General features: G+C 38.2%; 1 non-coding gene across 1 annotated transcript; it reads right to left on the bottom strand.

The window, feature by feature from the left end:
- Window positions 1–7,527: 7,527 nt before the first annotated feature.
- LOC112065141 (U6 spliceosomal RNA) lies at window positions 7,528–7,631 on the bottom strand. The gene has a single exon (XR_002891867.1). It is a non-coding gene; the product is annotated as a U6 spliceosomal RNA (small nuclear RNA).
- Between the last annotated feature and the right edge of the window lie 4,131 nt (window positions 7,632–11,762).

Genomic DNA, 11,762 nt, shown 5'->3' with positions numbered 1-11,762 from the left:
GGCTTAGCTTCAGTTTTGAGACAAAAGTACCCTAGAATAAAGTCTGCTTTAGTACCAGATAACAAAGCTCAAAAGCAAGTTCTGAAAGGATAATACTGTTTGTAAGTAACTCAACTGCATCCCAGAACAAAGCTCAAAAATATTTACAGAAATACTACAATATCCAGCAAACAAAAAGGTAAAATTCTCAATGTCTGACATCCATTCAGCAATGAACAGAATTAACATTAGGAAGATGTCAAGTGTGACCCGTAATGAGGATGAAAATCAGTCAATAGAAACTGATTGAAGAAGTATACAGATAATAGAATTAGTAGATAAGACATTTATAGGGTTATTACAACAGCATCCCATAAGTTCAAGAGGCTAGAGGAAAGATTGCACATGAAAACTAGACACATAGAAGACATAAAATGACCCATATTATCTTCCAAAGATGAAAACTAAAATATCTGATATAAAAAATACAGCAGATTAAACACTGGAGAAAAAAAGATTAATGAACTTGAAGGCATACCTATAGAAGCTATCTAAAATAAAACCCAGAAAGAATTTTTTAGAAATTGAAAAACAATAAAGCAGAAACTAATACACCATTGTAAAGCAATTATACTCAAAGATGTTAAAAAAAATTGAAAAATAAAATGAGCAGAGCATCACTTGAGGTGGAGGGGAAGCAACTTTAAACGTCAAATATACATGTAATTGGAGTCCCCAGAGCAGGGGAGGGATTTTCAGTTCTGATCTATTTTGAACACATTTGCTATGAATATTCATACAATATGTGTACGTATGCTTTACATTCTCTTGGGTACATACCGAGGAGAGAAATTGCTGGGTCCTAGGGATCATAAAAGTTTAACTTTTTAAAAAAACTGTCAAATAATTTTCCAAAGTGGTTTTATTATTTTACATTCAATACAGCAATGCATTAAAATTTCAGCTCCTTTGCATCCTTGCCAATGTTTTTACATTATCACTCTTTTTAATTTTAGCCATCTTAATGGGCATGTAGTGATATTTCATTGTGGTTTTAATTTGTATTTCCCTGATGACTAATATGGTTGAGCCTCTTTTCATAGGCTTATGGGCCCTTCATATATATTTCTTTATGAAATGTCTGTTGAAATCTTTTCTCCATTATTTTATTGGGTTATTTCTCTCCTTATTATCAAGTTGTAAGAGTTATTTTATATATTCTGGGTACAAGTGAAATATAAGTATTGTAAATATTTTCTCCTCTTCTGTGGCCTTTATCATTTTTATAGTGGTGTCTTTTTAAAAACTCTGTTGAGATATAATAGACATACAATAAACTACACATATTTAAAATACACAATTTGATCAGGTTCAGCATACATGTACACCCATGAAACACTGATTCCAATTAAGTTAATGAACATTTCCATCATTGTCAAAAGTTTCCTGGTGCCCCTTTTGAATACTGCTTTACCATTCTTCCACGTCCATCCCCAGGCAACCATCAATCTACTTGTGTCACTATAGATTACTTTGCATTTTCTATAATTTTATATAGGTAAAATCATAAGTGTTATATCTTTTTTTCTAGTTTCTTTCACTAGCATAATTATTTTCAGATGTATCTACATAGTTTGTATAATAATATTTCTTCTCTTTTTATTGCTGAGTAGTAGTCCCTTGCATAAATATAGCACAATTTATGTACTTATTTATCTGATGATGAGCATTTGAATAGTTTCCAGATTTTGACTATTAAAAATAAATCAAATGAATATTTGTATAACAATCTTTGCAAGCACATATGCTTTCATTTCTCTTTGGTCTAAAATCAATGACCGCAGCATCCATCTTTTTTTTTTTTTTTTTTTGTGGTATGCGGGCCTCCCTCTGCTGCGGCCTCTCCCGTTGCGGAGCACAGGCTCCGGACGCGCAGGCCCAGCGGCCATGGCTCACGGGCCCAGCCGCCCCCCGGCATGTGGGATCCTCCCAGACCAGGGCGCGAACCCGGTTCCCCTGCATCGGCAGGCGGACGCGCAACCACTGCGCCACCAGGGAAGCCCAGCATCCATCTTAAGACATAGAAAAATAAAAGCAAATGAAATGTATAATGAGCAGATGAAAAGAAACAGTAAAGATGAGAACAGAAAAATCAATGAAATCAAAAACAGAAAAACAGGTAAAAATTAATAAAGACAAAATTTGTATTTTCAGAGGGTAATAAAATAGTAAACTTCTAGCAGACTGACAGACTAATTACGGAAAGAAGACACCAAAAGACACACACACACACACACACACACACACGTATGTGTGTGTGTATGCCTATATATATGTGTGTGTGTGTATGCCTATATATATGTATATATATATATACACACACACACATATATATATGACTTCACTAAATGAAGAATATCTGCTCTTCCAAAAATAGTGCTAAGAGCATGAAAAGAGAAGAATCAGACTAGGTAAAAATATTTACAAATTGTATATCTGATAAAAGCCTGTATCCAGAATAAAACCAACAATAAAAATAAAAACCATCAACCCAAATTAAACACTGGCAAATATTTGAACAGTCACTTCACCAAAGAAGATATATGGATGGCAGATAAGAACATGAAAAAGTGGTGAACATCATTAGTCACTGGGGAAATGCAAATCAAAACTACGGCAAGATATAATTACGTATCTATTAGAATGTCTAAAGTTAAAAAGATTGGCCATATCAAGTGTTGGTGAGGATGTGGAAGAACAGTGCCCCTCATAAACTGCTGGTGGGAATGTAAAATGGTACAACCACTTTGAAAAACAGTTTGTCAGTTTCTCAAAAAGCTAAGCATACATCTACTAAATGACCCAACCATCCCACTCCTAAGTATTTTCCAGGACACAAATTTAAATCTGCAAATATGAATAACCCAAGCTTTGGAGGGAGCTTCCAGTTTGTGGTTTAGTTTCCTTCACAAGAAAGTGTTATTCAGATATCCAGTGTAGATAAAATACAGTCATTCCAGTCAATGTGAGGTTTCCTGTTGCTGATTGGAGAACGATGTTCAGCCTCTAGGTTGAAATATCATTTTATATCTTTCCTAAATCACAACATTATTTGAAGAGCATCCTTCATTCATTCAACATTTATTAAACATCTATTCTGATTAGTAAGTATATTTTCCTCCCTGGTTACATACAGGCCTTAACTAAAGCTCTAAAGAAAATATTTCTTATTAATTTGATTGCTTTTAAACTCCCTTTCAGTATATCATTATTTTGCATGTTTATTAACTGTCTATTCCTCATTATCTAAAATCTCTTAATAGCTCAACTACATTTGGAGCATTTATTTTCCTGGCCTAGTTCAGTTCTTCCGTTATCATCTCTGATTCATACTTCCCAGTGAAAAAAAAATTTTTAAATTAAATACATCTTCATTTTAGAGTCTTCAAGACAAAATTTCAGCAAGCAGGAACCTGACTGATATTTCAAACCTGAAGACAAATTTGATGCTTGTTTCCTTTGTGTAAACTTCTCTTTGGTCATGCGCAGTAGCTGGGTTCACAGATCAGCAGATGTGATATGAGAAACACATTGGGTCAAGCCTCTATCATGAGATCAGAGAAAATCGGCGTTCTCGCCAGTAAAAACAGAGCAACGTGTTTTCAAACCTCGCAGCTCCCAGCAAGCCCTTGTTTTTCCATTTGGTCTGTGAAGCAGTTCAGCTCACCCTCTCGTGATGTTGTGACAGCCTTTGTCTCCGCCCCAGCAGCCCAAAGACTAAAGGAAAATGGGATGGGTAGCTATTTTTCTTGCATTGGAGAAGACAGACATGATTTCACAGAAAAAAAAGATATCTGATCTTTTTAGCCTCCTTTGTTTCCTCTCTCCAAGTTTTGCAGCCCTTTTTATCTGTAAATAAATTTAAAAAAATTGTACATACATTTTCAAAATGTGCCGCATAATACAACTTCATACATTTAGGAAGCTGACAGCTGCCCTCTGAGGTATACAGCCTGACAGCCTAAAATCCAGAAATCAATCATTTAGATATAGCGATGCTATGCTCTGGCTCCTGGTATGTACTGCGGCACTCAGGAATCACTTATTTGAGATATGCCACCGTAGCTCTGAGAGATTAAAGCACCACATCCAGGAACAATTGTGTTGGTGGGAGGGGGATGTTCTCATAGATCTGCCATGTTACAGCCCAGAATCCAGCAGCCAACCGGGCAAGTCTGTGCTGAATCGGAGCTTCCAGAAACCTGTGAAGAAGCGGGATGACAGTTCTGTTCTTCAACAGACCATTATGAACTAATTAGCATACATGAATTGCAGATTTGAAGCATTAAAGTGATGTACAAATCATTAATTTTTTGTCAAATCCATGTCATCCTTGTGTATGCCTTCCTATTTTAATGTTGCATGACAGTGAAAAGAGGTACAATGCTCTGTATGTAAAGAGGAGAGATTTGGTGTAGCTGATATAATGAGATCTATTTAAACACTATGTATTTTCCAGCTTTGAATAAATCTACTTGGAAAAATGCTACACTTGTCCCATTAGGGTTAATTGTGAAAGGATGTTAATATATTCAAACCCCCAGGGGTAGTTCTACATGTTGTCTGAGTGAAACAGGGGATGTAAGATCAACTTCACATTTAAGCTTTCTTTTTAAAAAGTCCTCTTTCTGATGAATAAAAAGAGCCATAAAATCTTTCTCACCAACTATGTAAAGTGTAACTATTTAGAATGGGAACTGAGCTTTTGGGTGTGTGAGGGCTCCAACACAGCAGATCTATTCTCATTAACCCAATGCCAAACTTAATTTATAAAGATGTATAATGCAATGCAGTGGAAAAGGGAAAAAAACATCAAAGCTGATTTTCACACTGGAAAAGGCTTCTAAATATTAATTTGTGTTTTTAAAAAATTTTCTCTGTGTATTTAATTACTAAAGCTATTTGTGCTTAAACAAATGCTTGGTGTTTCATTTGAATTTCTTTTTTTCTTATTATAGCAGAGTCACAATGCTTAATTTGTTAGTACTGTAATAGTTGTCATGGTAACAGACTCTAATATTATATATAAATGTATACGTGGTGTATATATGTGCATATTACAAATATATAGTATGGATGATCATGACTTGATACCAAAAGCATATTTCAGAAGACTTAGCTCTCGAGGAAAACCCTAATTAAAAATGCAGTTATACTTTATGAGCCTAAAGATATGGTCACAAACTCAAGTCTTTTTACTTGGGAAAAATGCAAGTTCTGAGGAAGGGGGAAATGTTTTCTCTCTTCTTGTGGGTTCTCTTCTCTCTGAAAGCAGAGTCAATCCATGCCTGGGGTTATACTCTACAGACTTTTTCTTCTCCCCACTCCCTTCCCCACCAACATTTTTTTAACCTCAAAAAGTCTACCTAAAATGAAAACCAGGACCAAACCCTAGGGGAAGATCCTTTTCCAAAAACCATTCTTATAAAGAGAACACAGAGGGATGCATTGAGAAAGGAGTAGTAGAGGGTGAGATGATTTGTTCCATTTGTATTGGTAAGAGAGGGGACTTAATAATAATGAAAAATACACACATATGTACCACTTGAATTAGACATTTCACACAACTCTCAGTAAATGTTTAAGATGAATTTGTATAGTCTTCATTTTAGAGATGAGGAAGCTGAGGCTCAGGGTGGAGGAGTAAAAATTGTCATGAAGGTTAGATTTGCTAAAGCCTATACTCTGTACAATGTCACCTTGCTACCCTGAGGCCTTCTTTCTTTTTTTGAATTTTATTTTATTTATTTTTTTATACAGCAGGTTCTTATGAGTTATCCATTTTATACATATTAGTGCATATATGTCAATCCCAATCTCCCAGTTCATCACACCACCACCTCCACCACCACATTCCCCCCTTGGTGTCCATACGTTTGTTCTCTACATCTGTGTCTTTATTTCTGCCCTGCAAACCAGTTCATCTGTACCATTTTTCTAAGTTCCACATATATGCGTTAATATACGATATTTGTTTTTCTCTTTCTGACTTACTTCACTCTGTATGACAGTCTCTAGATCCATCCATGTCTCTACAAATGACCCAATTTTGTTCCTTTTTATGGTTGAGTAATATTCCATTGTATATATGTGCCACATCTTCTTTATCCATTCATCTGTCAATGGGCATTTAGGTTGCTACCATGACCTAGCTATTGTAAATAGTGCTGCAATGAACATTGGGGTGCATGTGTCTTTTTGAATTATGGTTTTCTCTAGGTATATGCCATTTGTTGTTTGCAGATTTTCTGATGGTGCCCATTCTAACTGGTGTGAGGTGATACCTCACTGTATTTTTGATTTGCATTTCTTTAATAATTAATGATGTTGAGCAGCTTTTCATGTGCTTCTTGGCGGTCTGTATATCTTCTTTGGAGAAATGTCTATTTAGTTCTGCCCATTTTTGGATTGGGTTGTTCGTTTTTTTAATATTGAGCTGCATGAGCTGCTTGTATATTTTGGAGATTAATCCTTTGTCCGTTGACTCGTTTGTAAATATTTTCTCCCTTTCTGAGGGTTGTCTTTTCATCTTGTTTGTAGTTTCCTTTGCTTTGCAAAAGCTTTTAAGTTTCATAAGGTCCCATCTGTTTATTTTTGTTTTTATTTCCATTACTCTAAGAGGTGGATCAAAAAAGATCTTGCTGTGATTTATGTCAAAGAGTGTTCTTCCTGTGTTTTCCTCTAAGAGTTTTATAGTGTCTGGTCTTACATTTAGGTCGCTAATCCATTTTGAGTTTATTTTTGTATATGGTGTTAGGGAGTGTTCTAATTTCATTCTTTTACATGTAGCTGTCCAGTTTTCCCGGCACCACTTATTGAAGAGACTGTCTTTTCTCCATTGTATATCCTTGCCTTGAGGCCTTCTTTAGTGCAAGGTACCAGAGCCATAAGCCTACTCCTTCCAAACTAATTGACATCACACCTGGTCCCCCATACAGTTGAAGCTAAGTCAATGACAATGATATGTCTTATGCTGGAGATGACTTTGGTAGTAAACAAGAATAAACCTGACTGAAGGGGAGAATAGCATGCACACCTCTATCAGTTGGTATTGTCTTCAGCTTCATGTAGCAACAACAACAACAACGAAACTACTTCTGCTTAATTAAATAGAGGTTTATTTTACATAAATCATCACAAATCCAGAGATAGGCAAGCTTAGGAAGGTATGAAGGCTCCACAATGCTATCAGGGACTTAACAGTTAAGCAGTTGTTTATCTTTCTACTGAGCCATCCTTAGCGAGAGACTATAATCTTCATGCTCATGAGATGGCTGCTGCCCCACTGGACATCACAACTGCATTCCAGGCAGGAAGAAGAAGAATGAATAAAGGGAAAATGCATAAGCCAGTAGAGCTCATCTCTCTCTCTCTGTCTCTCTTTCCTTTTGTTGGGGAAAATCACCAAATTTGATGCCATATGCTGTGCTTTGACTCGTTGTTCCCTTGGTATTAACCAGTGAAGTATCAAAACTTCTGGGAACTGTGCAAAATACAGAACACTTCAAAAATATGCATGTCATCCTTGCACAAGGGCCATGCTAATATCTGTATTGTTCCAACTTTAGTATATGTATTGCCAAAGCAAGCACAAGCTTGTATCTTTTCAGCAACAAACAATAACTTTTCTAGAAGCCCTAACCGAAAGACTGTGCTTACTTACATATCATTGGCCAGTCTTGTGTCATATGGCCAGCCCATAGAGGCAAGGAAGTCTATGGAAGTGAAATATTTTAACTGAGGCTACTGTTGCCCTTAGTAAAATGGGAGTTCCATTAGTAAAGAATAGAGAATGGATATTGGGAAGGCAATGAGCAATGGTCATCTTCTGTGGTAGATATTTCCTCGTGATTTCATCAAGAGTACACACTGATGTAGAGAAAGAAGGCCTTTGTGTCAGGGAAAAATATTAAGTGCATATTCTGGCATATGCTTAAACACCATCTTGGACTTTACTCATTTTCTTGCTATTTCTGGAATCTTCAGTTTCCATTTTCAGACTCCTCCTCTGTTTAATCCTTCTAAGTTGAAGTATTGATTAGCTGCCTTATTGGTATTTAACCATTGCCTTGTTTGCTTGGTGCCTCTACTACCCAAGTAAGATGGTGACAGTGTTCACAGCCTGAGCGATTTGATTTTTCAGAAGATGCATAGTGGGTGGTCAAGCGCTAAGGATTCATACAGAATTGGGTTAAACACGAACTTCACTTCTTACAACCCGAGTGACTCTAAGCAAGTTACTTAACTTCTCTGAGCCTTGGTTTCCTCATCTGATGACAAAGATAATAAAAATACCTTCCTCAGAAGGTTTCTATGAGGAGGAAGTGAGTTGATGCATGTAAAACACCTAGAGGAATATCCAAAGCATAGCAAGCATTTGACCAATGTTAACTATTATTATGATTATTGCTATTAATCAAGTTGACCTGGATTCAAATCATGAATCTGCCATTTTCTTGGGCAAGTTACTAAAAGTCTCTGATTCTGTTTCATTATGTAGAAAATGGTTACTGAGTAATGCTAGAGATGGTAAGTATATAAAGTATATGACAAAGTGACTGGTAAATAGCAGGAATAGTAAGCACTATTAGTCACCTGTCACTACCCATTCCCCTACTTCCTTGTAGCTAGGGGATGACAAATTCAATTTAACATAAATTTAATTCCCTGGAGAGAGCTTTCCATACTGAGTAAAAAGGCAAAAGCTTATTTTGTGAAAGCCTTTTGCCCCCCCACCCCGTGCTTCCCCATTGTATGCCTGGAGGTGCTGCAGCCATCTTGAAAGCATGAGGACAAGGGCCACAGATGAATGATAACAGAGCAGGAAGATAGGCTTTGGGTCCCTGATTGCATCACTGCAGGCCTGCACCTGCTTTAGATTGCTCAACTCTAGATGTATTATATGAAAAGAAAAAACCTTCGTGGTTTAAGCCAATATTCCTCAAGTTTTATTTTATGTGTAACCAAACACAATCCATGGTGACATTGGTTTTAGCCTAATGGAAATCGTATTAACAATCATCACCGTCATCTTCATCATCAGCACCTCTATCTATGATAGGGCCCCAGGATGTCCGTATCTGTGTTCATTACCAAAGGGTTTGATCATGGCCTCATGGAAGAAACTTAGTCTGCAGGAAGTATTGGTCAAGACTCCTCAGGTCTTCAGTTCCCAAAAGGGAAGTGGAGAAATCTTAACTGCCTCTGGGACTTGGGGACAAGGACCACGCAATAGTCAGAACAAACCACAGAGTCCTGAGGGGACTGCTAACCCAGGAGAGCCCTGTGCATCCACTGAATCCCTCTGGGTCTGGAGTCGGGAGATCTATGAGGTTTTTACTATAGGCACCTGGGTGATATTAAGAATATCTAGCAGGTGGCTAAAAAGAGATAAATGCTGAGTGAAGGGCAACATTGCAAAGATTACTTTGTGGATAATGTAACCATATAATTAGAGATGGATGAGGAGTGACTATGTCCCATACAACCTCTTCACTAGTTTATATTAAAAGGAATCTCTGACCAAATTTGGCCACACATAAAGGTACATATTAAACATTTATTATGAAGCAGGCACAAAACAGCTCATATAACCTTTTTGATAAGTTTGATGAAATTCCAGTTCTTGGCCTTTTACGTAGTCTAACTACACGATGCAAGCAATATTCACTTGGGGCAGAAATGACCATATTCTAGAGGCAGAGTTCCATTAACCTTATGATGGATATCAGGCCACTGGCGGCCTGAGGGCTGAGTCAGTGGCCAGACACAGGATAATCAGGAGCAATATCCTTAAGGGTACAGGTCACAGGGTTTTCTAAATTCTTAGTCTGTTTATAAAATCGGGGAGGGAGTCTCTAGAATATGTTATACAATCCATATATTTTTAAAATCACTATTTGCACCAGTTAAAAGCCATTTTTAACATCCCTAATGCATATTGATAAGTCATTAATTTTACCAGTGAAAACCCATTTTAAACATGCCTTCTGCTAATTAAGAATACTCCGGAGGGAGACCTTCAAGATAGCGGAGTAAGACATGGAGATCACCTTCCTCCCCACAAATACATCAGAAATACATCTACATGTGGAACAACTCCTACAAAACACCTACTGAACGCTGGCAGAAGACCTCAGACTTCCCAAAAGGGTGCGCAAGGAGAGGGGATTCAGAGCACTGCCTAAATGAGCTCCAGAGACGGGCGCAAGCTGGGGCTATCAGTGCGGACAACAGAGATGGGAATGAAACGCTAAGGCTGCTGCTGCAGCCACCAAGAAGCCTGTGTGCAAGCACAGGTCACTATCCACACCTCCCGTCCCAGGAGTCTGTGCAGCCCGCCACTGCCGGGGTCCCGTGATCCAGGGACAACTTCCCCAGGAGAACACATGGCGTGCCTCAGGCTGTTGCAACGTCATGCTGGCCTCTGGCACCGCAGGCTTGCACCGCAACCCATACCCCTCCCTCCCCGCGGCCTGAGTGAACCAGAGCCCCCCGAATCAGCTGCTCCTTTAACCCCATCCTGTCTGGGCAGGAACAGATGCCCTCAGGCGACCTACACGCAGAGGCAGGGCCAAAGCCAAAGCTGAACCCCAGGAGCTGTGTGAACAAAGAAGAGAATGGGAAATTTCTCCCAGCAGCCTCAGGAGCAGCGGATTAAATCTCCACAATCAACTTGATGTACCCTGCATCTCTGGAATACCTGAATACCCATCCCAAAATTGAGGCAGTGGATTTTGGGAGCAACTGTAGACTTGGGGTTTGCTGTATGTGACTGACTGGTTTCTGGTTTTAGATTTATCTTAGTTTAGTATTTAGAGTTTATTATTTTTTATTAAAAAAAATTTTTTTTAAGCGCTACTATTTTAAATTAATTAATTTATTTATTTTTGGCTGTGTTGGGTGTTTGTTTCTGTGCGAGGGCTTGCTCTAGTTGCGGCAGGCGGGGTTACCATTGTTAGATTTGTGTATTGATTTTGTTGCTCTTCCTTTTTTTATATATAGATTTATATTTTTTTCCTTTTTCTCTTCTTGGGAGTGTGCATGTGTATGCTTCTTTGTGTGATTTTGTCTGTATAGCTTTGCTTTTACCGTTTGTCCTAGGGCTCTGTCTGGTTTTTTTTTTTTTTTTTTAAGTATAGTTTTTAGCGCTTATTATCACTGGTGGATTTGTTTTTTGGCATGGCTGCTCTCTTCTTTCTTTCTTTCTTTTTTCTTTTTAAAAATTACTTTTAAATTCTTTATTTTTAATAATTTTTTATTTTAATAACTTTATTTCCTTTTATTTCATTTTTTCTTTCTTTCTTTTTTTTCTCCCTTTTCTTCTGAGCTGTGTGGCTGACAGGGTCTTGGTGCTCTGGCTGGGTGTCAGGCCTATGCCTCTGAGGTGGGAGAGCCGAGTTCAGGACATTGGTCCACCAGAGACATCCTGGCTCCACATAATATCAAACGGAAAAAGCCCTCCCAGAGATCTCCATCTCAATGCTAAGACCCAGCTCCACTCAACAACCAGCAAGCTACAGTGGTGGACACCCTATGCCAAACAACTAGCAAGACAGGAACACAACCCCACCCATTAGCAGAGAGGCTGCCTAAAATCATAATAAGGTCACAGACACCCAAAAACACACCACCGGACGCAGTCCTGCCCACCAGAAAGAAAAGATCCAGCCTCACCTGCCAGAACACAGGCACCAATCCCCTCCACCAGGAAGCCTACACAA

The sequence above is a fragment of the Physeter macrocephalus genome, chromosome 2 (genome assembly GCF_002837175.3).
Source record: "Physeter macrocephalus isolate SW-GA chromosome 2, ASM283717v5, whole genome shotgun sequence".
Lineage (NCBI taxonomy): Eukaryota > Metazoa > Chordata > Mammalia > Artiodactyla > Physeteridae > Physeter > Physeter macrocephalus.
Note: the sequence above shows the minus strand (reverse complement) of the source record. Positions and strands in the feature narration are given on the sequence as shown.